General features: G+C 36.8%; 1 long non-coding RNA gene and 1 pseudogene across 5 annotated transcripts in view; one reads left to right on the forward strand and one right to left on the reverse strand.

The window, feature by feature from the left end:
• Positions 1–26,804, forward strand: part of LOC139361852 (uncharacterized) — a 324,906-nt gene that overhangs the window by 86,768 nt on the left and 211,334 nt on the right. The window contains exon 4 of one of the 5 annotated variants that reach the window (XR_011619611.1): positions 11,669–12,121. The exons of the other annotated variants lie outside the window; for them this stretch is intronic. This is a non-coding gene — a long non-coding RNA (uncharacterized lncRNA). Of the gene's footprint in view, positions 1–11,668; positions 12,122–26,804 lie in introns of those variants that run through there. 5 annotated transcript variants of the gene reach the window in all.
• On the reverse strand, positions 5,743–7,002 carry LOC105488968 (eukaryotic translation initiation factor 2 subunit 2 pseudogene; annotated as a pseudogene).

Consider the following 26,804-nt stretch of genomic DNA (forward strand, 5'->3'; position numbering starts at 1 on the left):
GGAGGCAGAGGGTGCAGTGAGCCGAGATTGGACCACTGCACTCCAGCCTGGGTGACACAGCAAGACTATCTCAAAAAAAAAGAGGAAAAAAAAGTACCATTTAATTTGATAGTGTGAATAAAGAAAGAAGAAGTGAAACTAATTACTAAAACCTCATTTCTCATGCAAGCTTTTGGTTTGTGGATTGGATAAATTTACACGCCAGTATTTTTTTCTGTAAGATAATTGGGAATTACAGTAAATGCATTTATTGTCAATAGTGCTTTTTGAATCATGGCCCAATCTTTTATACCAGGGAAAAGGAAGAGTAGGATAGAGCCTCAGGGCATCAACTTAAAACGAAGAATATAATGCCAATTGCAGTATCCCTCAGTCATGGTTGAAATGTGTGAGTAGCCTTGAAATAGTTAAAATAAATTGATTATATATTTCTCAAGTTAATCTAGAAATCTTGATTACAATAGTGATATTTGACAGCCACAGCAGTTTTAATGATAAAGAACTCATATAAATCAATAACAAAATATGCATACCTCAGTAGGACATGGAAAAATGATATCAGTAGCTAAAAGTATTTAGTAAATATTTAAAACAATGTGAGATAACACTAGTAATGAAAGAGTGGTATATTATAATAACTAGATATTATTCAGCTATAAAATTATTAAAATTAAAAAGCATCAATAATAATCTGGTTTGGAACAGATGTGCAAAATCGTGCTCTTTAATATCAAGGTTTATAAGCAGGTATAATAAATAGCATCTATCTTCCCCTCACAAGTTCTGAACAAATTGAATAATAAGAGTGAGAGATACGAAGGCTGAAATGTCACATTTGCTTCTGACAAAGTTTAAGTTGGAGAATATAGCATACTATGGAAAACAAATGGTCTTCCTAATACTAAATCCCAGAACTAAGCAGACTTGCCCACCTAGACATATGCACCACTTGACAAGGGCTTGCCTCTACGTGGGAATTACATCATGGAGGATCAAGAGAAAAATGTGTGTTTTTTCATGAAAAGGCTGACTTTCAGATGACAAAGAACAGACCAAATCTGAGCATACACAGTCAAGTCTTCTCAAATTTATCAGTCAGATAAATTGCTCAATCTCCCCTGGGATAGAATAGAGCAAAAAAGAGAGAGGACAAAAGTGATGGCAAGCCAGTCCATTTGCTAAATGTTCTGAAAAATAACAGCAAAAAAAAAAAAAAAAAAAAAAAAAAATTCTCCTCTTTCTGTCCTCTGATGCAGTTAATTGTTACACCTGCAACTCATCTTGGTTGCTAGTTTTAAAGACATGACAGTAGGTGGAGAAAGACAGGGGATTGTCATCAATGAATGTGTTATTTAGATTGGATGCATAGACTGCAAAAATTGCTGTCACAATCATGCTTGGGTGTATATTATTACTAGGAAGAGAAGAAAACTTGCTAGTAGATTCCTGTTTTACCCTGGGAAACAGATACAGCCCTCCACAGATGTTATTTTAGACATTTTTTCGCTCCTTTAAGAATTTTAATTTAAAAAATATTTAATAATTTTTTACTTACTAAAAGCCTGGTCTTAATTTTATGAGAAAAAAAAAGAGACCAGAATAAATTTACAAATTTACTTTTTTTAAAAAAGAGAAAGTTGGGAAGTTTTTTTTTCTTTTCTTTTTTAAATAGAAATGCTTACGTAGGTTGTCTTGGAACACTTAGGCTGAGAGCAACCAATATTTTTGAAAGTCAAAAGAGATAAACCCAGTATATGGCAGCCCTCCAGATGATTGTCCATACTGAATAAGGGTGCTAAAAAAGTAAGATAAACAGAGTTTTTGACGGTCTCTCAGAGATAAAGGTAGGAAAATTAGAGTTTCAGGGCCTATCAAGAACAGAGGACACCAGTACCACCCCTCCAAAATTACTTGTGATTCCAAACGGATCTATGTTAGAAATAAACATAAGCCTGACATGGACTAGTCCACACAGGCCTGAAACCAATCAAATCAATCACTGATTAGATTAAGGCAGTCTTTGCCCTAGCTGCCAAAACAAAAAAGCAATCTTCTTTGGAGGAAGATACTATTCATAGTGTCTCATTTTCTCTTCACATTTTTAATATATTCCAGAACTCAAGAAAACAAGGTATACAGGGAGTGAAGAATTGCCCCCCAAATCAAGAAAATGTAAAGGAAACAAACTGAACTAGAAGGTGATTTACATGATAAAGTTAACAGGTGTGGACTTTAAAATAACTATGAGCAACATGTTTACAGAATGAAAATGATATTTATCAGTAGAAATTTGGAAACTATAAAAATAATCAAACGGACATTCTAGAACTAAAAACATACAATAATGGTAATTACAAACTCGATTAATGGTTTTAATATAAGATTTACAGCTAACGAGAAAACTAGTTAACTGAGAGATAAGTCAGAAGAAAATATTTAAGAACAAAGAAACAAAAGGATTTTAGTATTAAAAAGTACATATGAGACTAATGATATATACAGTTGGAATATTAAAAGGAATGAAGAGAGACTAGTTCAGAAGAAATAACTAATGAGATAATGGTCAGAATTTTCACATGACAAAGAAAAACATCAGGCCACAATAACAGTGGACCCAAAGCAAAATAAAAAGTAAACAAAAGCTAGGTACATAATAGTAAAACTTCTGGAAATTCAAAACAAAGAGAAGATATTTAAAAGAGCCACAGGAAAAGGACAGATTTCTTTTCAAAATAGAAAAATTAAGACCAACTTGGATTTCTGCTGACTTCTCTACAGAAGTAATGAGGCAATGGAATGATATCTTCAAATTGATGAAAGACTATAGATACCTTAAATTTTGCAATAAATGAAAATTTTCTTCAAATTTCAGGCAAAATAAAGCAATGTTCAACCACAAAAACTAAGGGACTATGTTATCATTCACCTGACAGTGAAGAAAACATTAAAGGTTTTTTTTTCAAGCAGAAGGAAAACTATCCCAGATGGAAGCTCACAATTTTAGAAAAGAAAGATGACTGAAAAGATTACATTTGTGGGTCAATAAAAATAAATGTTGACCATATATAATAGTAATATCTTATGTAGCTTAAACTATTTAAAGAATTAAAATTCATGACCATAGTAATAATGCATAAAATGAAAGGAAGTAAATGGAGTTGAAGAGTTCTGTAGTTTTTTATTTTCCTGGGAAATTGAAAAGTGCTAAATTTAATAAGATTGTAATAGGTGAAAAATGTATCATTATCTGCAGTTACCATTAAAATGATAAAATAATGATTTTAGATAAGTAAAATCTAATGGAAGAATGAAATAACAAATTCTTCTACATTTTAATCATTGGTGCATATGGAATTAATTTTAGGGTAAGGAAGAGATGGGGAGGTAACTTTCTGTGCTTATTTTTAAAATGATTTGTGAGCTACCAAAAGTTTTTGAAGCCAGACAGACTCAAGGTGACCTCTGTATCTGCCACTTCTTATTTGTATAGTTGGGGCAGTTTACCAACATTCCTGAGTCTCAGTTTCTTCTTTGTGCATTATAAAAAGCATTAACTTGAGGAGTTGTTGCTAAGATTAGAAATAACGTGTATAAAGCACCTAGCATGGTACCTGGCACACTGTAGGTTCCCAATCAAGGCTGTAACTACTGTTGACTATTGACCCCTGGTAAAACAGGTAAATTTATCAGATTTACTGCACCAAGAAAAAATACTGCCTTGACAGAGTCATGGGAAATTAGGGCAGGGTATTTATAGGGTTTTAAAGTCTGAAAGGGGTAACTTTAAGGTAGGTCTTGCAGGGTTGGAACTGGTTAGGGCTGAGTCGAGTTTATGACATAACAGCTTTAGTTTGATGGTAATAGTGAGAAGAGAGGCTGGAAGTAAGTCTTGATGAGGAACCTGTTTTGACGAGTTAGCTGATTGATTGGCAAACAGACTTAACCTCCAGGTGTTGTATTTCCTGGAGCAAGCCAGCAAGCTATTTATTCTTGGTCCTAGTATTATTTAGTATAGAGTTGGGGAATTATGTCCATTCAGTCCCAGTATTGTATACACAAAGACAGGGAATTACGATAGTTTTAGTTATCACTTCTCTTATTGTTAGCTAGGCGTTACTTTTAATATATGAATTAAACATAGCTGTAGAAGAAGTCCTTACAGAAAGTGATGTGTGCTTAATGAGAATAGTACTCTGTGATTACTCTGGCTTTTCTAGTGATAATTTGCCTTTCATGGCCTTTCATGGCTTCTGCTCAGTGAACTCAACTGGAGCTCACACCAATTGCTGACTCTCTGGGTACAAAAAGTAGTAATCTCGGCCAGGCGCGGTGGCTCACGCCTATGATCCCAGCACTTTGGGAGGCTGAGGCGGGTGGATCACCTGAGATCAGGAGGTTGAGAGCAGCCTGACCAATATGGCAAAACCCCGTCTCTACTAAAAAATACAAAAATTAGCCGGGCGTGTGGGAAGCTGAAGCAGGAGAATGGCTTGAACCCAGGAGATGGCGGTTGCAGTGAGCCGACATAGTGGCACTGCACTGCAGCCAGGGGGACAGAGTGGGACTCTGTCTCAAAAAAAAAAAAAAAAAAAAAAAAGTAGTAATCTCTCAATTAGATGAAATTGAACTTAACACATTCACATATTTGAACCATTCTTTGCTCCTCTCCTGATGCAATCACTGAAATTTGCCCAGGGATATTATTTTATCATTTGGCTATCATTCCTTAGAATAAATGTTTTGGTCTACTAAAACCCAGGAATTATTATTTTATTTTATGAGTTTCTTACCTTCCTCTGGGATTTAAAAACCATTTAGAGACCTAATCCTCCTGTAAATGTATTAATCATAAAGAATGTAAGGAGGGTTAAATCCTCATGGGCTTGTGAAAAGAGCTATTGATACATTCTGCAAGATTTTAAGTCTAAGCTCTGGAAAAATGTAAAAGTTTTTGTTTGTTCATTTTTTTGCATTGAATTTATTTGAAAGCAAGGTTCTAATGAGAGGGTTTGAGTAACCATCTACCGCCCTAATTCCTGAAAGAGTGAATCTTATCTGTGATATGCCCCAAAGAAGATGATATTAGAAATAATCTCTTAACATTTACCGATGACATGTTCTCAAGGTTGATGAGAGATCAATGTGATGTGAATATTTCATAGTTGGATCTACCTGGCACTGAAAGAAGTGACTTGGGGGTAGGTAAATTGCGTTTGCTAGCAAGAAAATGGATGCATAAAATAAATAGAAAATCTTACTATTCTCCCTACTGTCAGTCTCCGGGAAGATGAATGGCGGTGGTTGAATTTGTTTCTGTTTTGCTAGTAGACTATAGCTAACTGTCAAGAACAGTACCCTCAGGGCGAATATGAATGATTAAACTGTTTAGATTTTAATAATGTTGTGTTTGGGCATATTCTGTCAATTTTAAAACTTGAAATAAACAAATTTAATGAACTGATTGAATTTGGTGTTGTGTGGGCCTAATTAGATCCAAAGAACACCTACGGGCATTTTTTTTTTATAAAAGATAATTATAGTATCTAATATTTATTGAGCACTTAGGATGTGCCAGGAATTCTGATTTAGATAATTTTCTTATTTAATCCTTACAGCAGCCTTAGGAAACAGGTTCTGTTTGTAACCCATCTTTTTTTTTTTTTTTTTTAGTGGAAAATACTAACTTATTTTTATTTATTTATTTATTTTTGAAAGAATCACTGTTATAATAACTTTAATTTATCTTGCATTTTAGAGAAGTCTATGAATGATTTTTAAAAAGCACCTCCTTACCCCATATGACGTTTCTCTGACAGGTGTTAAAGTAGGCAATGAGTATGTCAACAGCTTGAACATCAGCGTCTTGCAAGGACTTCAGACCAACCAACCACTCGCCAAAAATCTTGGCAGCTTTTTTATCTTGTTTTTAATACAATGGTATATCCACTCTGATGGCAAACCTGTCCAGCCACATCTCCACAACATGCTTTGCAAAATCAGTGATTAGCAAATTAGTTAGCTATGGCACGGAGCTGTGCTCGCTTGCCCGTGGCAGCCTGGAAGCTGGTTTTGATACTGGCAACAGAACATCTAGAATGACAAGTTTCGCACTGTAGGAAATAGAGTCGCGTGTCCTACTGTAGGATTCTGTCCAGTGATCGGCATGTGTGACAAGTGACATATTCCTTGATATATCTTCTCAAGACATTTTCTGTTTCTGTTGGAATCTTCCTTTGATTACAAGTTGGTTATTACCATCTATAGAACCACTTGTACCCAATTCAGCCAACAAAAATGCAAGGAGATGTTTGGGCTGACGATGTAATAGTTTACAGATATCTGTAAAGTTGACAAAAGAAGTTTTCTTGGTTCCTACATGGACAACCTGTGGAGGTTTCATGACAAATTTCCTTTTCTTCCCAGCAACCATATCTGGATTCTTTTCTCTCATCATGTTGAACACTCGGTTCAGCAGCTCCTCCTATGTGTAGTCTCTTTCTGAGCCTGCCCAAGTAGGGCCTGTCTGATTACTGAATGAGATACCATCATCTTTTTTGCTGTCTTCATCTTCTAGAGCTTCATCTTTCTCTAATATTTCATCCTTATCTGGGAACTTAACATTCTTCTTTTTCTTCTTGTTATTGCCAAGCATAATGTCAAGGTCATCCTCTGGTTCAGTTGGTTCTTGAACATCACTTTCAATCTTAAGATCCTTTACACCTTCTTCAGCTTCATCAATATCAAATACCTTTTTAGTTTTTTTCTTCTTTTTCTTTTGATTAAAGAAGTTCAAGTCATCTAGATCATCAGAAGCATCTTTTTTCCTAGTGTCCTCTTCATCAGCTTCCAAATCTTTGTCCTCAGTTGGCTCTGGCTCCACTTCTTTTGTTTCTGAAGGCTGGGTTTCCTCTGTTTGGGTATCCCCTTCCTCATCTAACATAAAAGGTTTCTTCTTCTTTTTCTTCTTGCTCATAGTAAGATAAAAAATCATAGGGCAGACACCTGATAGAGTAGAAATTGCAGGAGGTCGGGCGCGGTGGCTCACGCCTGTAATCCCAGTACTTTGGGAGGCCGAGGCGGGCGGATCACGAGGTCAGGACATCAAGACCATACTGGCTAACATGGTAAAACTCCGTCTCTTGTCCCCAGACATGGCTGTGGCTCGAGTGGGCTCAGCATGGATGGGAAGTCAGACGGGTCAGCCCCAGGCCCCGGCAGCAAAGCTGTTCCTGCCGATACCTCTCCCACCACCTCACTAGGCTCTTGCATCAGCTAAAGGGAACGACACCCCGCCCTCCCCTCCAAGCTTTGGAAATGCCTATTTTTATTTTTTAAAATTATACTTTATCTTCTAGGGCACATGTGCACAACGTGCAGGTTTGTTACATATGTATACATGTCCATGTTGGTGTGCTGCACCCATTAACTCGTCATTTACATTAGGTGTATCTCCTAATGCTATCCCTCCCCCGTCTCCCGACTCCACAATAGGCCCCAGTGTGTGATGTTCCCCTTCCTGTGTCCAATTGTTCTCATTGTTCAGTTCCCATCTATGAGTGAGAACATGTGGTGTTTGGTTTTCTGTCCTTGCAATAGTTTGCTGAGAATGGTGGTTTCCAGCTGCATCTATGTCCCTACAAAGGACATGAACTCATCCTTTTTTATGGCTGCATAGTATTCCATGGTGTATATGTGCCGCATTTTCTTAATCCAGTCTGTCATTGATGGACATTTGGGTTGGTTCCAAGTCTTTGCTATTGTGAGTAGTGCCACAATAAACATACGTGTGCATGTGTCTTTATAGCAGCATGATTTATAATCCTTTGGGTATATACCCAGTAATGGGATTGCTGGGTAAAATGGTATTTCTAGTTCTAGATCCTTGAGGAATCGCCACACTGTCTTCCACAATGGTTGAACTAGTGTACAGTCCCACCAACAGTGTAAAAGTGTTCCTATTTCTCCATATCCTCTCCAGCACCTGTTGTTTCCTGACTTTTTAATGATCACCATTCTAACTGGTGTGAGATGGTATCTCATTGTGGTTTCGATTTGCATTTCTCTGATGGCCAGTGAGGATGAGCATTTTTTCATGTGTCTGTTGGCTGCATAAATGTCTTCTTTTGAGAAGTGTCTGTTCATATCCTTTGCCTGCTTTTTTTTTTTTTTTTTTTTTTTTTGAGACAGAGTCTCGCTCTGCCGCCCAGGCTGGAGTGCAGTGGCCAGATCTCGGCTCACTGCAAGCTCTGCCTCCCGGGTTCACGCCATTCTCCTGCCTCAGCCTCCTGAGTAGCTGGGACTACAGGCGCCCGCCACCTCGCCCGGCTAGTTTTTTGTATTTTTTAGTAGAGACGGGGTTTCACCGTGTCAGCCAGGATGGTCTCGATCTCCTGACCTCGTGATCCGCCCGTCTCGGCCTCCCAAAGTGCTGGGATTACAGGCTTGAGCCACCGCGCCCGGCCCTTTGCCTGCTTTTTAATGGGGTTGTTTGTTTTTTTCTTGTAAATCTGTTTGAGTTCTTTGCAGATTCTGGATATTAGCCCTTTGTAAGATGAGTACATTGAAAAAATTTTCTCCCATTCTGTAGGTTGCTTGTTCACTCTGATGGTAGTTTCTTTTGCTGTGCAGAAACTCTTTAGTTTAATTAGATCCTAGGTTTTCTTCTAGGGTTTTTATGGTTTTAGGTTTAACATTTAAGTCTCTAATTCATCTTGAATTAATGTTTGTATAAGGTGTAAGGAAGGAATCCAGTTTCAGCTTTCTACTTATGGCTAGCCAGTTTTCCCAGCACCATTTATTAAATAGGGAATCATTTCCCCATTTCTTGTTTTTGTCAGGTTTGTCAAAGATCAGATGGTTGTAGATGTGTGGTAATATTTCTGAGGGCTCTGTTCTGTTCCATTGGTCTGTATCTTTGTTTTGGTACTAGTACCATGCTGTTTTGGTTACTGTAGCCTTGTAGTATAGTTTGAAGTCAGGTAGCGTGATGCCTCCAGCTTTGTTCTTTTGGCTTAGGATTGTCTTGGCAATGCGGGCTCTTTTGTGGTTCCATATGAACTTTAAAGCAGTTTTTTCCAATTCCGTGAAGAAAGTCATTGGTGGCTTAATGGGGATGGCATTGAATCTATAAATCACCTTGGGCAGTATGACCATTTTCACGATATTGATTCTTCCTATCCATGAGCATGGAATGTTCTTCCATTTGTTTGTGTCCTCTTTTATTTCATTGAGCAATGGTTTGTAGTTCTCCTTGAAGAGGTCCTTCACATCCCTTATAAGTTGGATTCCTAGGTATTTTATTCTCTTTGAAGCAATTGTGAATGGGAGTTCACTCATGATTTGGCTCTCTGCTTGTCTGTTATTGGTGTATAAGAATGCTTGTGATTTTCGCAGATTGATTTTGTATCCTGAGACTTTGCTTATCAGCTTAAGGAGATTTTGGGCTGAGACGATGGGGTTTTCTAAATATGCAGTCATGTCATCTGCAAACAGGGACAATTTGAATTCCTCTTTTCCTAATTGAATACCCTTTATTTCTTTCTCTTGCCTGATTGCCCTGGTCAGAACTTCCAATACTATGTTGAATAGGAGTGGTGAGAGAGGGCATCCCTGTCTTGTGCCCGATTTTAAGAGGAATGCTTCCAGTTTTTGCCCATTCAGTATGATATTGGCTATGGGTTTGTCATGAATAGCTCTTATTATTTTGAGATGTGTTCCATCAGTACCGAATTTGTTGAGAGTTTTTAGCATGAAAGGCTGTTGAATTTTGTCAAAGGCCTTTTCTGCATCTATTGAGATAATCATGTGGTTTTTGTCTTTGGTTCTGTTTATATGCTGGATTACATTTATTGATTTGCGTATATTGAACCACGCTTGCATCCCAGGGATGAAGCCCACTTGATCATGGTGGATAAGCTTTTTGATGTGCTGCTGGATTCGGTTTGCCAGTATTTTACTGAGGATTTTTGCATCGATGTTCATCAGGGATATTGGTTTAAAATTCTCTTTTTTGGTTGTGTCTCTTCCAGGCTTTGATATCAGGATGATGTTGGCCTCATAAAATGAGTTAGGGAGGATTCCCTCTTTTTCTATTGATTGGAATAGTTTCAGAAAGAATGGTACCAACCAACGGCCATTTTCAAACTCTTAAATTAGTGCCTACTTGATCATTAATAAAAAAAGTGTGAGTTTCGGATTACAAAGGTTGGTATTTAAATTCTAGCTCCAATATTTACTACCTGTTTTACTTTAGGCATGCCACTTAGTCTTTCAGAATTTGAAGTGTTGTAACAAAAATGAGTAATTCACAAGGTTGTTGAGAGAATTAAATGAAAGACTATATGTAAGTGCTTAGCATGTGATATGGGATGAAGATTCTTTGCTTTCTTTTTAAAATAAGAGGGAATCATGGAGATGTACAATTATTTGGTGAGAGAAACAGCATCTCCTCTATCAGAATTTCAGCATACACAACTAAATCAAGGTGCAGTTGTCCATTTCTACTTGCTACTAAATCAAGGTGCAGTTGCCCATTTCAGAGAGACTGATGGTATGGTAGCAATTAGGTTAAAGAATAAAGAGTTAGGCCCCTCTTCAATTCTATTATATACTACAAAATCTCTACGAAGACACTATTATAGAGTCTCAGTTTGCTCATTGGTTAAGAATAAAGATTGTAGTGTGAGATTAAGTGGCACCACATAATGGAAAAGGACAAACATTACAGTAAGTAGGCAACACGTTTGTTGATTCTTCACTGCCATCACTTTCCTAGAAGAACTGGGATATTCTGAAATTTACATTTGTTTCTCTGAATAAGTTTTCAACACACTATTCAAGCACTTTTCTTTCTTTGCAGAAAGAACAAACCTTTCCAAAATGTTACCAAGGGACTATTGGCTTAAGATGGCACTCTGAACACATCTATCTATCCTTGCTCCTTCAAATGCATTAAAATAACAGAAAAGTACTTAAAAAAATAATCTCATGCAGTAGAAGCTGTTGGTGACCCTTCCAGATCAATTTAACCAAAGCTATGTCTTTCTACCAGCTGCTGTGAATGTGTTAAAGTCTCACCACTACCCCAGGCCATTCCTGTTCCTCTGTTCCCCAGGGTGTCAGGTTGAAGCCAGGCTCCAGCTGAGACCACAGCGTATTTAGCTATTTAGCGCCTTCTCCTGTCCTAATCTTGCCATCTTCACTTTCTTTCTCCAGAGACCACTTTCCTAATAAGTCACTTGCATTAAAATCTCCATCTTAGGCTTTTCTAGGAAGCATATTGATAAATAGAGCCAAAGTTATTCGTGTGGAAAAAGATTCTGGGGCTCAAAATGGACAGGAGCAGAGTGAGAAGTAGGGGATAAAGTGGAGTTAACAGAAAGTGCAAATTTGAAAACGCTGTGAGTTAGTGCCTCTCTCAACCTCAACACATATCCTCTATGTGTAGCATACAGAGTTAGGTAGTCTACCATTTTGTACTAGTTAAAAATCATAGGACCCATTCCTGAACAAACCGAAATCCCTGTGCGGAAGTAAGGTTGCCAATGGCCATGATTTCCCCCTTGTTACTTAGCCTGAGAGCCAGCTCCCTGCCTATGTGTATGTGCTGAGTAGAAAAGACCCACATCTCCTGCCTGGATTAACCAACTGCTGAATCCCTTACTTTTAGGTATAAACATACAAAGATCAGCAGGAGTATGAAGGTCAAAGTAAACAAATATAAAAACTGATGCCAGAAGAGAAATAACTGGAACAGAAGAAACCTAACACAGAGCAAAACAATAAAATCAGCAATGAGTGTGCGCAGATGTGAGAAGATACTGAATTTATTAAACAAGAACTAAATGGCCTACATTATATTTTTCAACTAAAAGTAATAAGAGAACAAAAAAGTTCAGAGAAATTCCAAGTGATTACAGAAATAAAACATTTAGTATGAGAATTAAAGATAAACTTTGGGTACTGTGCCATAACATAGAGAAAAAAGACAAAGAAATATGGAAGAAGACATACATGCTATAGATCTGCACTGTCAAATATGGGAGCCATTAGCCACATATGGCCATTGAACAATTAAAATGTTGTTAGTCTGCAGTAAAATGTGCTGTAATTATTAAATATACCCCAGATTTTGAAGGTAATACAAATTAAAAATGTAAAATATCTCAATATTTTTGTTGATTAAATATGGAAATAGTATTTTGAATATATTAATATATTTAAAAAGCTATATGAAATTGATTACAATTATTCTTACCCCTTTCTTTTTATATTTTTTGATGTGGCCACAAGAAAATTTAGTTACATATGGAGCTCGCATTTATAGCTTATATTTCTATTGGACATTGCTGCTATGGAGTGTCAGTCTAAGAGGTTCAACTTTTGATTAATAGAATTTCCTGGAAGAGGAATTGAAAAGGAGGGAATTATCCAAGCAATAATAGGTATAACATTCTTGGAGCTAAGGAAAATCATGACACTAAAATGAAAACTCTCACTGAGATAGGGAGGTGATATGGTTTGTCTGTGTCCCCACCCAAATCTCATCTTGAGTTCCCATGTGTTGTGGGAGGGACCCAGTGGAAAGTAATCGAATCATGGGGCAAGCCTTTCCCATGTTCTTATGATAGTGAGTAACTCTCCTAAGATCTGATGGTTTTATACAGAGGAATTCCCCTACACAAGCTCTCTCTTTGCCTGCTGCAATCCATGTAAGATGTGACTTGCTCTTCCTTGCCTTCTGTCATGGTTGTGAGGCTTCTCCAGCCACGTGGAACTGTAAGTCCATTTCAACCTCTTTCTTTTGTAAATTGCCCAGTCTTGGGTATGTCTTTATCAGCAGCATGAAAATGGACTAATACATGAGGTTAATAAAATTGTGTAGATCTTAAAAGTAAAACAAGAGGAAGCTGATACCTACACAGCTATACTCAGAAAAAAGATCATACAAGTTTTAGATTTTTTTTCTTAGTAATTCCAGATGTCACAAGATAATGAAACTATGCATTAGAAGTTACAGGAAAAATAATTCTGAACCTCAAATTCCCTTTCCAGCTGTTCTGGCAATTAAGCGTGAGACATTTTTAAATGCAGCAAAGTCTCAGAGTTTACATCCCAGAACCATTTTTAAGGAAGTTACTTAAAGATGTACTTCAATAAACCTAGGCTAAAACACCCCAAACATAGAATGACATGGGAAGCAAGAAACTATGGAATTAAGCCAGAAATTCAATGAACAAAAATCCCAAGATACAGCTATACAACACTCCTCTAAATTAGAATAGGAAACATTATTTAGGTGATGGCTACACTAAAAGTTCAGACTTTACCACTATGCAGTATATCCATGTAACAAAACTGCACTTGTACCGCTTACACTTATACAAATTTAAAAAAAGAAGGAAAAAACCCACAAACTTGACTAGTTTGTCTTCTAAGATTGGAATGGATCCCAACTAAAAAATGCAATTGGCAAATATGAGGAAGATGTTCCTGCTATTATATGAAAGATGTGTTTTTTTTTTTCCCAAAGAATGAAATTCAAAGACAGAGGCACCAGGAGTCACACAGAAAAGTAACAGAAGGTCACAGTCAGAGTATGAAGAAAATGAAGCTGTGGCATGGTTTTCTGGCTATTGATGGGTAGGAGAAAGAGGAATACACTGAGACTGTTCTCCTTCTGGTTGTCTAAGGATTATAATATCAGAGTGATGGAACAATAGCTTTAGCTTCTTAGCTCAACCATGACGTAGTAATGCAAACACTGTTTATTAGTTTTAATTCTAAGACTCAACCTCTGGGCAGTGCTCAAAAGTCTTAATTATGGTTATAACACAGTTTCTGTTACCATATTTGACAGTTAAAGCTGATATATAAGGCGATAGAAGTTGGTAGGTAAAAGCTGGGAAGTTTAAGGGAAGATGAGGTCACTGTCAAAAACAAAATCAGATCAAGTTGGTAAACTGTAGAAGTTTATTGTGCATACAAAAGAACAATTCGAGAACTGGGAGGCCTCAAACCAAGTGTAGAAAGCTTTGCTTGCAGCAGTTGCAGCACAGTTTATAAAGCAGAAAGGAGAAAGTATTTTAACCTTTTTCATGATTGTTTAACATTAACATTCTTTTTAGGGCAAGTAGAGCTGTTTAGGAGGATCTGTTTATAGCTGAATGGCTTAACTTTCCTGAATCCTGCTGACCAGAACTTAAAAGCTTACATTTTGAGTTTCATTTATGATTAGAGCAAGCATTTTGGGGAAATCAGGATGACTTAAGTTTTTATTGCATGGTTATATGTTATATGTAAACTGCGGCCTCCATTTTGTTTTACTTTAATAGTATAAATCGTAACAGCTCACATAGAAGGGAATCAAGAAATAGTGTCTACAGCAGATGTCGTAGGGTATAGATTAAAATATTTAACATTAGAAAGAGAGACAAACATATTTACAAAAATAAACCCACGGAATAGTTATAATAAAACTGTTAAAAAATGGAAAGCGCAGAGTTGGAGAATAGTGTGAATACATCAAAACCCTATTTTTTTTTTTTTTTTTGGCAGAGTCAGTAATGTCTAAAGCTGATACATCAGGAGTAAGAAGTAGAAAATGTATTCTTTAGCACTATGGTGGAAATTGCCCCAAAAAACTAGGAAAGCAAAGAAAGGCCTGGGAATGAGATTGCTCCTTTTTATTCTAAGCCATTCTGTTCAATTTCATTTTTAAAGTATGTGCACTTACTGCACCATGTGCTGCTTCTGAAATTAATTCTTATCAAACTATTATGAGGTCAGGGTTTTGACTAGATTGCCTAGCACTAACTTTGGGCCTGGTGGGTGGGGTGATGGTGCTGCACAGGGGGAAAAGGGGGCTCTTCCGAGGGCCTCTACATCATTCATTTCCTCAGCAGCAAAGCTAAGCTGCTCTCATGATAGCTTCCATCCTTTATCTCATAGTTCTCAGCCCAGAAATGAAGGACTTTGAGTTAATTGCATCAGTCTGCACTTCTTGTTCATTGTAAAAAAGAAAAGTTGATCTGAGAGCTGAAACCTCATAACCTCTAGATACCAGAAAAGCCAGAACTTCTGCTTAACTAGACACCTTGTGTGCCCTCCAGGAGAGATGTCTCCAGCACACCTTCCAACTGCTCCGAACTCTGTTTTACAATGAAAGAAGCTGAGCCCCAAAAAACAGAAAGAACAGCAGTCACTTGGGTAATCATATGTAGGGCTTCATGCAAAAAAAAAAAAAAAAAAAAAAAAATTGGGGATCTAGAACAAGGCCACCTGATTCCAGATTGATTTATATTCAAGCAGTTTGCATTTGATTCCAAATGTTTTTATGTTTCTTTTAGTGTTTTTAGAATAAACAGCTTATTTGGAAGAAAATGCTTTCTGGAAATCTATATGGGAAGCATGATATTGGGCTGTGGGATCCAAAGTGCATCTGTTCTGGCTACTTCTGGGCATCCTCACTGACGAGGTATCTTGAGAACCCAGCCTGAAATCCATACGTTTGAATATAATTCAAAGCTTCTTTCTACTGCCATAACACCGAGTTTCTATTTCTGATTTAAATTGCTCAGATGGGTCCCTGTTTCCTGTTCCTACAGCACAGATTTTAGATTCCCATTCGGTCTCACACCCTCTTCAGACAACAATGATTTACCGGCTGTGTCTACACCCTGTTGTTTTTCTTCCCTATTAACTGATTCTACCAAACAGTCCAACCCTCGTTTACCAGAAATCATTCCTAGGCTCCCAGTTCGTTTGTATGACTGCGGTTTATTGCTTTCCTTGTTAAATAGAAAATCGAGTTGGGTTTCCAAGTGTTGTTTTCTTCATTAGACATTGTTGGTAAAGCTACTTTTTCACATTTATTTCCTTCTTTATTCTTTTCTCCAACCGTCATACATTTTTCAGTGGCTGGACACCTAATGAGAAAGAGTCAGAAGATGTCTCGAAGTAATCTGACTTCCCAGGCTGTGACAAGCCTGGCTTGGATTTTCAATTAAAAAGGAGGTTGAAGAGAGAGAGAAGAAGAAAGCAAGCAAGTAATTAAGCAGCAACAGGGTCTTGGCAGAAGTCGTTAAATGAATTATTTAATGAAGCAGTTTGGTGCAAGGAGAACTGGCTCTCTCTCATGCTTGCTTCCTATAAAATCCCAAGTGGCTGCTTCCTGCCCTCTTTGTCATGCTCTGACTAAAAGGGCCAGGTGGATCTATGGGACTTGGGGAAAACGGGGAATTGTAATAAATGTTTTGCAATGATTTGTCAGCCAGATGAAGGCTCTGCCAATAAAAGAGTTGCTAGAAAAGGGCTTTGTTTTTTAGTCCCAGTGCTCCTAAAGAGGGTGCCTAAATAGGAATCTGTGTCTTTAAGACACAGACTAATACAGCACCAGGGTTTCATGTACCATGCATCCTGGGGCTAGGTAGGTTGAGTGACTGAGGAGGAAATCTAGAATTTCAGATTTTCATGTTTAATCTCTTTCTAGCAACTAATCCAAAACACATTATTATACCTTCTGGCCATCTGCTGGCTGGAGCTAACATCTGAGCCACCAGTTTAATTTGCAATCTCTGCTTCAATCACGTAAATAGCAGGAGAAGAAAGACAGAAAGGGATAGGAGTAAGATGAGGCACACGTTGCTGAACCTGAGCTTCCACACCATCAGGCATCAATGATTTAGTGTCTCAACCTTCCCATCAGGAGCACCTTATGTGTGGCTACTCTTGCTCTTGAGTCAAGTATTTATTTCACAGAAAAGGTTTCTTCTGTGCACATCTGGGCTTATTCATACTGATTAGAGGCCCCTGGGATGGAAGTAAGTGGAGTGCTGATGTGTGTCTCCATTGGCAGGACTTCTCACTGATTATCCTGATTTGTGAATACTGCTTTGTGGGATGTGCATATATCAGTCTGTGTGCACAAACCACAAAATCCTTCAGAGGAAACAAAACTTTGTTTAAATAATGCAGGAAATAATGGAAGGGACTAGAGGACAGTATGTGAGTGGCTAAGAGTGGCCTTAACTTTTCAAAAGGCAGCCTTGGTGTCTTTTGACAAAGGGATGTTCTGAGCACATAGTGGATGCCTGAAAAATGTTTATTGTCCTTGAGGGGCTACTACTAAGGTCAGCGCTAGCATTGTGGTCAATGTTAAATATTTCCATATGGAACTGGAAGCAGGGGATCATATCTAGAAAAAGGGAGACACATTAAAAAGGAGGTGTTTGAGGAAGAAGACCAGTGTCTACATAGGAGTGGAATCAGGTAGCCATGTCCTCGGGAAAAGGAATGTTGAGAGAGAGTAGAGGTGAACTCTTATGGACTGTTCACCTCCAAGTAGTAAGATATCATGAAGATAGTTGTCAGTTCTTTCCAGATTCCACCTGCTAGTAAAGAGAAAGCTACTGGTAACCTTCCAGTCTTATCTCTAGTTGGTTTCAATACTGGACAGACATATGCCTGTGTCCAGGGGACATTATAGCTATATATGGTAGGGCTGCAGCAGGCAGAGTCTGACATGCATAAAATGAGCAATATGCCCACACTAATAAGAGTGGATATCATTTCTCCAGTGTTCCCTACAAGGTAACAAGGAATTTATTGGTATTATTTCACTTAATTTAATAGTTGCAATATATTTAAGGAAGGTATTATTTTCCTCACTTTGAAGATGAAATCTTCAATCTGAGCTGAATCTCATAAAAACTAATTTAGTAGTCCAAAGTCTCACAACCTGTCAGTGGCAAAGCTAGGCTTTAAACTCTATTTTATTTGGCAAAAGGCAATGGATAATGAATTTTTGTTGTTTTTGATATGCTATCCTCATGAAAGGGCTATAAGGGTGTGGCTAAGCTAGACAAAGCTAGGGATTTGCTATTGTTGTTGTTATTGAAAAGAGAGAGCAGAGAGAGAAAGAAACAGATCGACTGGGCTTTGTAATTCCAGGAGAGCTCCTCCAAGGCGGTGCACTGCCTGACCAGTACAGACAAGTGACAGGTGAGAAGAGAGGTTATTCAAAGAAAGGTTGACTTGATCTTATTTACATTAATCATTAAGGATGAAGTTGGTAGCTGAGAGAACAAGGAAGAATTACGAGGAATAAAGATGTAAAGGGACTGAAACAAGCATGTCAGAGGGTCCCTTAGTTTTTCCTTTGGTTTTTAACTGTGCCCCCTTTCCTTTTTTTAAAAAAAGTCTGGTTCTCCTGCTCCAGAAAATTGACTAGCTTGTAAACCACAAGGCTTGCAAGAACAGTTTTGAAAAAACACTATTCTCGTGTTTTCTGAGAGCTTGAGCAACCAGCACAAAAACAGGAAATAGTTCTCTTAAACTCAGGTAAGTTTTGGTCAAAGTAAAAAACTGCTGCTTATGTCCATATGGCAAGGGACAGCTACTCAACTGTCCCCTCCCTATCTATAAACCACTAACCCAGTTCCAATCAGGGTGTGTCCTGTTAGCAGGTGCAGCAGGTGCAGTCTGATGGGTATCAGCTGAATTGAGCCTTAACCTCTATAGTCTGTTAAATAGCTTTCTTTTAACAAACATTGTCAATATTCCTGCTTTTCTCTGAATTTCCAAGTTGTAGGTCACCTGTCTCATCTGACCTTTCTTGCTCAGAAGACACATTCCTAATCCTCACTTCCCAGGTTCTACTTATTCCCTTGAGTCTTGGCCTTTTTGCTTCTTCCAAACACTGTTCCCTCAGTTAGCTTCCTTTTACTTGCTTCATCACTCCCACCCTACTCTCCAGCTTTCCCTCAGTCCTGCCACCTTCTCCATCACATTTTCCATAACCTTTCAACAATATTGACCCCTAACCCCTGGTTATCATTTCTCACTGTTCAATCTTGCAAACTGCTCCAACTTAGTTTCAGCCCTTGCCACACTGAGAAAACAGCTCCTTCAAAGCTTGCCAATGGCCTTCTACGATCCCTGCCAGAGGCCTCATAATCCCCAGAAAGTGTGGCTGATGCTAGTTACTGATCCGGTTCCCCTCCCATTCTACCTTTCGGACTCCCTGTTGATGAGTCCTTGCCTTCTTGCCTCTCCAGTTGGCATTCTGTCCTCAGCATTTTTCTTTCTCCTGTGGTCTTTCCCTTAGAAATGTTAGATCCTGAATACTGAAACTTCCGCAGTTGGCCATGGGTATTTTCATCCTGATCTCTTCTCTTAATGCCGTATGTCAAATCAGTGTGACTTTGACCATGTCTAAAATGGAGGCTGACTTGTCTTCCTTTCAGATTAGTTTTTAAAACAATTTGATAGCCTTCCTGGTGCACCACATAGGGACTTCAGGATCACTTTTAACCCTTGTTTTTCTTAAGACCTGATCTTCATTAAAATTCTAACCCTTGTCTCTAGCTCAACTAAGCAACAGCAGTAGATGTTTTCTATGGCTCAATTGCTAAATAAAAATGGCAGTTTAGGTATTCCTGAAGCTTTGTATTTATTAACTGTTGCCATATTCTCTCTGCCAGCTGCCGAATGGAGCCCGCTTTGATTACTTCCATGCTGTTAAAATAGTTCTCTAACTGGGTTCTGGTTTCTCGGGGTAACATTTCCAACAGATTTTGCACACCACTGAACTATATGCCTCCATCATACTCGACTACCTAGATAACTCACTGTTAAAAAGCTAAAGGATACGTTTAGATTCCTTCCAGAAATTCTATTCATTCTAAACTTAAACTCTTACGTACATGCCCAGTTTTCTTTGTGATTGTTCCATTGCTTTCCAAACACACTTTAAGCGACTTTTCTTTTTTAAAATATATTTTGTCACTCGATCTCCACCTCTCAAAATCCTAGTTATCCTGTAAGACCCCTTCAAAATTCCAGCTTCTTCATTAGGCCCTCACTTTTACCCTGGAATAGAGCTATTCTTCCTAACCTTTGAATTTTTAAGATTTTTAAAAGCAGTGTTTTTAAAAATATTAGTGAAATATCAGTGTTTTCCCCCCAACCCATAACAAACTGATATATCTGTAAGTTACAATAAAGTACTAGAAAATAAAAGGCATATAAAATATTAATCCCTAATTTTTACTATTATATTCATCATTTAAGACCACTGATTATATGGAATGTTGCAGCAATGCCAAATGCTATCAAAGTTTCTATATATTACTTCTGAAATTCTGTACCTTGCTCATCATAACCAAGTAATACTTTTCCAGACTGGTCTTGGTCTGCAGACCACACTGTGAGTAGCAGTTCTTCAGGCTAAAGCACTTGACTAATCATACACTGTTATACTGAATTATTTGTATACTTGCTTCATGTTTCCTACTGGCTAAAGCAAATAGAGCATCTAAGATGGCTGGGACTGGGTCTTAAACATATTTTATATTCCATCCAACCCAGTAAAATGTCTTATAACAAATGTTGTGGAGTAACTGATTAACTGAATAAATGAATAACTGATATTTACACATATAATAGTTCCTATCATTTGATACAGATGAACAAACAACCTCATGTTCAGTCCCCATGAGGCATTTTATATTTAGACACTGTGAACTATATTACAAATGTGTATTTTCTTCTGGCTTTTGCTTTTCTTTTATTCTTTGTCTGAGTTGGGTTTTTGACCTTTCTTTATTGCCACCACTGCCAGCCACTGCTAATAATCATACTTTTGTTGAACAAGCAAATTCTAGTAAATGAAGCCTGCTTTGTATTAAGACTGGAATGTGGTAGATATTGATATCAAACAAGAGATGATCTTTGCTTGGCCTTGAACCTCTTATAGTCAACTTAAAAAAATTCTGCTGCACAATCCTTAATACAATTCTATTGTACATTTTTATACTGATATTCTCATGTATTCTAAGAAAAAATTAATTTTTTTTTGATAAAGCACTTCTTGTAGTGTAAAGAAAGTGATTGAAAAATTGGGTGTCCTGATTTTTTTCAATGTCATCGCAGTTATTAATAAATTAGGCACAAATAGAACTTAGCAACTTTTAGACAGAAAGATAGTATTAAAGCTACTTTAAATATATAAGACAGGGCAGGAAATATTGTTGATTCTCAACTCTCATCACAAGAAGATCTCAGAGTGATAGGAATTTAACCCAACCATTATCCTTCTCCAGGTATCCAAAGATCAAACATTCAAGGCTAACAGAGCATTTTGAGACTCTAGTTGGCCCCTGGAGTAGAGAAGAAAAGAAACCATAAGTCCTTAAAAGCACAATGATGGAAACCCTTTGACTCCAAGGGCAGTTAAGTATCTGCTAATGGAAAAAAATAATCTTCTCTCCACATTGGCTTATATTGGAATATGTCTGAGGAAAGAAAAAAAATGTCCTTGAACAATATTCCTACCTTATAGATTTTCTGATAAAAAACCTCTCAGACTCATTTGCCACTGGCAGGAATACTGCAAAGAAAATGACCTCAGAGTAAAAAACTGGGATTTTTTCTTTTTTTTTCCTTTTAAATAGACTTTATTTTTAAGAGCAGTTTTAGGTTCATAGCAAAATTGAACAGAAAGTACAGAGAGTTCCTATATACCTTCTGCCTGCACACCAGTACAACCTCCCCCATTATCAGCATCCTGAACCACAGTAGTACGTTTGTTAACAGCTGATGAACCTCCCTTGTCACACTCATTATCACCCAAAGTCTAGAGTTTACATTAGGATTCACTCTTGGTGTTTTGTATTCTGTGGATTTGGAGAAATGTACAGTAGCATGTGTCCACCATTATAGTATCATACAGAATAGTTTAGAAACTAGTCCTAAAAATCATCTGTGCCCCATTTATTTGTCCCTCCCTTCCTGCTAACCCCTAGCAACCACTGAACTTTTTACTGTTTCCATGGTTTTGCCTTTTCCAGAATGTCATATTGTTGGAATAATACGGTATGTAGGCTTTTTGGACTGTCTTCTTTCACTTATTAGTATGCATTTAAGTGTTCTCTGTGTCTTTTCATGGCTTAATAGCTCTTTTCTTTTTAGGGCTAAATAATACTCTATTGTCTGAGTGTTGTTTTCATGTTTTGGTAATTATGAATAAGGCTGCATACATCTGTGTTCGGGTTTTGTATAAATACAATTTTTCATCTCATTTGGATAAGTACCCATGAGTGCAATTGCTGGATTGTATGGTAAGATTATGTTTCGTTTTGCAAGAAACTGTCATATTGTCTTCCACAGCAGTTATACCATTTTGTATTCCCACCAATAATGAATGAGAGTTCTTATTGCTCCGCATTGTCCCAAGCATTTGATGGTGTCAGTGTGCTGGATTTTGGCCATTCTAATAGTATGTAGTGGTACCTCATTTCTGTTTCATTGTCATTTCCCCATTGACATATGATGTGGAGCATCTTTTTGTATAGGACATTTTGACGATGGAAAATAGAGTTTTCATGTGAGAGACTGGAAAGAAGGGCTCATATCTGATTATGGCTCACATTGGCCCTCAGCCACTGGGGACCCCTCCTTCTGAGTCCTCACCTTGTGAGACTCAAGAGAAGTCCAAATTGATTTCAACTTTATACTTTGAAGCCTGTATGTTATTATTTCTGAATTTGACTCCATCAGTAAAAGTATTTTTCATATGTCTGAATAGGCTTGTGAACCCTAACAGTGCAGAATGGTAAGAAGGAGAACTTGTTTGCTTTGTTTTTTCCCAAATTCCACCAAGTACACTACGGCTCTGAGTTCCAGGTGGCAATTGGTTGCTCTGAAAGGAGGGTCAAATGGAAAGAAGGGAGGGCAAGAGGGACCCTCAACCTTAGAGAGTGTCCCAGAAAAATCATTTACTGAGAGCTATCAGCAGATAGCAAGGAGGAGTGAAGAAAAAATCTTGAATAAAAGACAAAAAAATGTAATACAAGACTGTAAAATTCTATGGAATATACAATATTGTGAAGTGTGAAGTTTTTTTTTCAGCAGAAATATTTTAAACTGAAAATTCTTGATATAAAGAAAGCACTTAAATAAAAAAACTAAGAGTTTAAGGAAGCATGCTAAAATGAAAATAAAATAATGATGATATTTCAAATATATAGTAGAAAATGAAAAATAACAGATTATTGGTTTTGGTCTGAGATATAGCAGAAAGTGTATGTCTTTTATATGCAGATGATGTGGACTCAATCCTGATTATGGGAACTTGGATTCTCTTCATTTTAGTTTCCTCATCTGAAAAATGAAAATAATAAAGGCAATTTCCCACAGGAATGAGATATTCCCTGTAAGTCAATACACCTAGCTGCCTGGTATGTGATAAGTATTGATATTAGGCTTACAATCAGTATTGCTATTGAAATTGGCACTAGAGTTCTGTTCACAATACAGGCATCCATTCTTTTCAGTTCCTTTTCTAAACATATTCAGGTAGGTGGAGATATATATGTATCTGTATTGCTTCAAAGGAATTACAGCCTAGAGTGAATCCTGATATATGGATTCATACCAGATGGTGAGTAAACAACACTGGCTTAGATTATAATTCTGCATGGGTGAGGACAAAGTGGTATAAGATTTTGATAGACATATATCCCCAAGATAGAGATCTGAAAATACAACGAAAAAGGGTATTCGGTTATCATCGTGTTTGCATGAATATTAGTTGCATTAGCAAAAGAGACTGGGTAAGTTTACTGTTTAGAATTAAGTAAAACACTCAATTGAGATGGAAACATGTGTTTAATTTATTGACTATATCTTTCTTGATTAAGCTGGCAAATAAAAATAATTTCTAATACATTGACTTGGAGTTGGTCTATCAGTAGATATTTTTTAGATAAATATTTGCTAATTGCTAAGCATTATGCATAATAATACTGTTGTTGCTAAAGTTCAACAGTTTAAATGATCAACACGGTTTTTTAAAATGCTCTTCTCTTGGTGTTTTGCATAGACTAATTTGAAAAAGTCAACAAATACAATTATAAAAGTCTTCATATGCAAATATAAAACTAAAAGTGCTCCTGTGTCAGACTATATGTGTGTGTTTTGAGCTATATATATTTATTCTAAAGATTAAATGCATGTTCATTGGGCCATGAAGCTCTTGTATAAAAACTAAATCTTGCACACATTATTTCATAGAGTTTATTATTTTTAGAGGCAGATAATACTGCATTATGTAGAGAAGATTAAATTTGTCAGGTGCATGAATCAAGGGCTTAAAGTGAGATTGAAAGTGAAGAGTAGATAGCAGAAAAAGACATTTTATTCCCAATAATTGCTGATTATTGAACGCCAGGACTGTGGAGATGGTACCTGGCTGCAAGTTAGAGTCAAGAGCAGTTAAATTGAGGGTAGCATCCAAATTCTATGGTTTCTCTCATGTTGCTAAACAATTCTCTCCTTGTTAGAAGATAGAGTGATGATCAGGCCCAAAGACTCCTCTTGAAATTCTCTGAGCTTCCCAAGATCTCTGGAGGGTTCATTCCCATTCACTTTCTCTTAATTTCCACTCTGTACCCCAGAATCATTAGGTGCCTTGAATACATAAATTACATATATTTTTGACCTTGCAAAATTTGTGTTACAAATAACCTTCTGAAATTGAATAATTTGATAATTTGGGAAATATTTATGTACTTCTAAGTCACATCTGAAATTGAATAATTTGATAATTTGGGAAATATTTATACACTTCTAAGTCAAGTAGCAAACACTAGCTGTAATGAACATAATTTTTACTGTGATAAAAATGTAGGGAAGGTAAATTTAGAGAACATTGACAAGTTGCCCAGAACATCCTATATAGGAACAATTGCATAAAATGTGAATTATCTATTCAGCTCTTGGGCAAAAGTTGAACATTAGCAATGATACACATACTTTTACTGCAGTAAAAGTTTTATGAGAAGATAAAATTACTGTACATTGACAGAAAGAGTTCTTTCTTTGGGAAATTAAATAGATTCTGACCAATATCCTCATCACATTTCTGGAAGTTATTTTTGACACTGGCCTGTAATAAGGGTGTACCACAATAAATTATTTAGCAGATTCAGAATTAGACCATCATTCAACTCTTATTGGATCCTGCTCCACTCATCTTCACTCTTGCTATTTCATTTCTAGTAATGACAATGGCAATGGACATATCTTTTTTCTTCAAAAGATGCTAATATAAAAGAACACATTCCAATTAATTGCAATCTTATGGTGACCTTGGGCCTCTAAAATTTTGTCTCAAGAAAATAAAGTGGAAATTTGAAAATTTGTTGCATTTTCATTTCCTTTGTATTTAAGAAAGATATAAGAGATTTTTTTTGAATGAGTGGCATAACAATAAACCCACTGTAAATAAGGATTACTATTATGTCACTGTCTGTACTATTTGGTAGCTCATGCCTCCTCCACTTCCTTTTTTCACGTATGAAAAGTAAGTGTTATAGCTGCATGAACTAGATGTGGAAGTTTTTGAGATTAATTATCTTAATCTTTTCTGACATACTTCCTAGACATTTATTATTAAGTACAGAATATAGACCCTTAAACATGGGAAATAGGGAAGAAGATTCTTCTATGTACTAAAATTATTTTTTAAAAAGTCGTTCTCAATCCTTGTCCTAATATTTGACAAAACTGTGTACCTGGCATGACATTCCATATTAGACCTCAGTGTTCATTTCTCCACTTTTCATGGAAGAAAATAGGCCACTTAATACATCTGTGCCTCATTTTCCTTGATGCTAACATAGCAATGATCATCTTTGCTATCATAGGAAGGAAAATATACTGATTTAAAGAGATGATTGAGGAATAAATGATGATTTTTGAAGCACATAGCACTTAACTAAGGATAGCATAAGAACAGCCAAATTAAAAAACATTTTCAACACCATTGCACTTTCTCATTTGCTCCAATAAGTTGAAGGTCAGTAGAAGAAAAATTCTAGGAGGATAGTGCCAAATTGAAAATTAAAAAAAAAATTCAATACAAAACTCAAGAAACCAATAATCTGTAGAAAAATCCACCTCAATAAACTATAACGTTTTGAACTACTTGCTGGCAAATGACAAAGAATGAAAGAAGCAGCTTACTAAAATTCAAAAATGACAGCAAACCAAATCCTGGTTTTGACTCAGCTGTGTAATTAAGTTGACTTTCTGCTTAAATTAACTGCTACAACTCAATGACGATCTGTTGATATTCAGGGTTACTCAATGTGTTTCACATTTCCATTATGATAATTTTCAAATAAGCCAAAATTTGTACTGAACACTTTTTATTGTTTTAAAATATTTAAGATGGATAGTGAGATATTATGCATGCATTTTAGTTACATTGTCAGTATCATCAGTTTTCTAAAGAGGAATCCTACTCTAGAAGGGGCAATAGCATTTTTATCAGAAAAATCCACACTTAGGAATTTAGCTGTCTTTAATTCTGATTAATATCAGAGGCATTGTTAACTACATATGACTACTAGAAATGAGTTTCCACTGGTTAAATTCCTTCCTATTTAGCCTAAGGTATGCTGTAATGTATGAGCTTGCGTTGTGAAATTGATGGCCTCCCTCCCTTCTTTCTTCCCTTCCTTCCTTTAGCCTGCCCTTCCTTCTTCCCTTTGCTTCCCTTCCCTTCCCTTCCCTTTCCCCCTCATTCCTCTTTTTCTCCCCTTTCTTTTTTTTATTATTTCACTAAATTTTCAGTCAGCTTAGGAATATTTTCATATGTGACAAGTCTATAACAAATGTAAAACAGGTTTCTAGAGTAAGTTTTTCCAAGTCTTTAATTTGGATTATGTGTATGCTCCCAATAATTTGCCCTGGTACTATTGTTAGCAGAGAGAATGAATCTGGTTCCAGATGCAATATTA

Source organism: Macaca nemestrina, chromosome 2, assembly GCF_043159975.1.
Source record: "Macaca nemestrina isolate mMacNem1 chromosome 2, mMacNem.hap1, whole genome shotgun sequence".
In the NCBI taxonomy this organism is placed as follows: domain Eukaryota; kingdom Metazoa; phylum Chordata; class Mammalia; order Primates; family Cercopithecidae; genus Macaca; species Macaca nemestrina.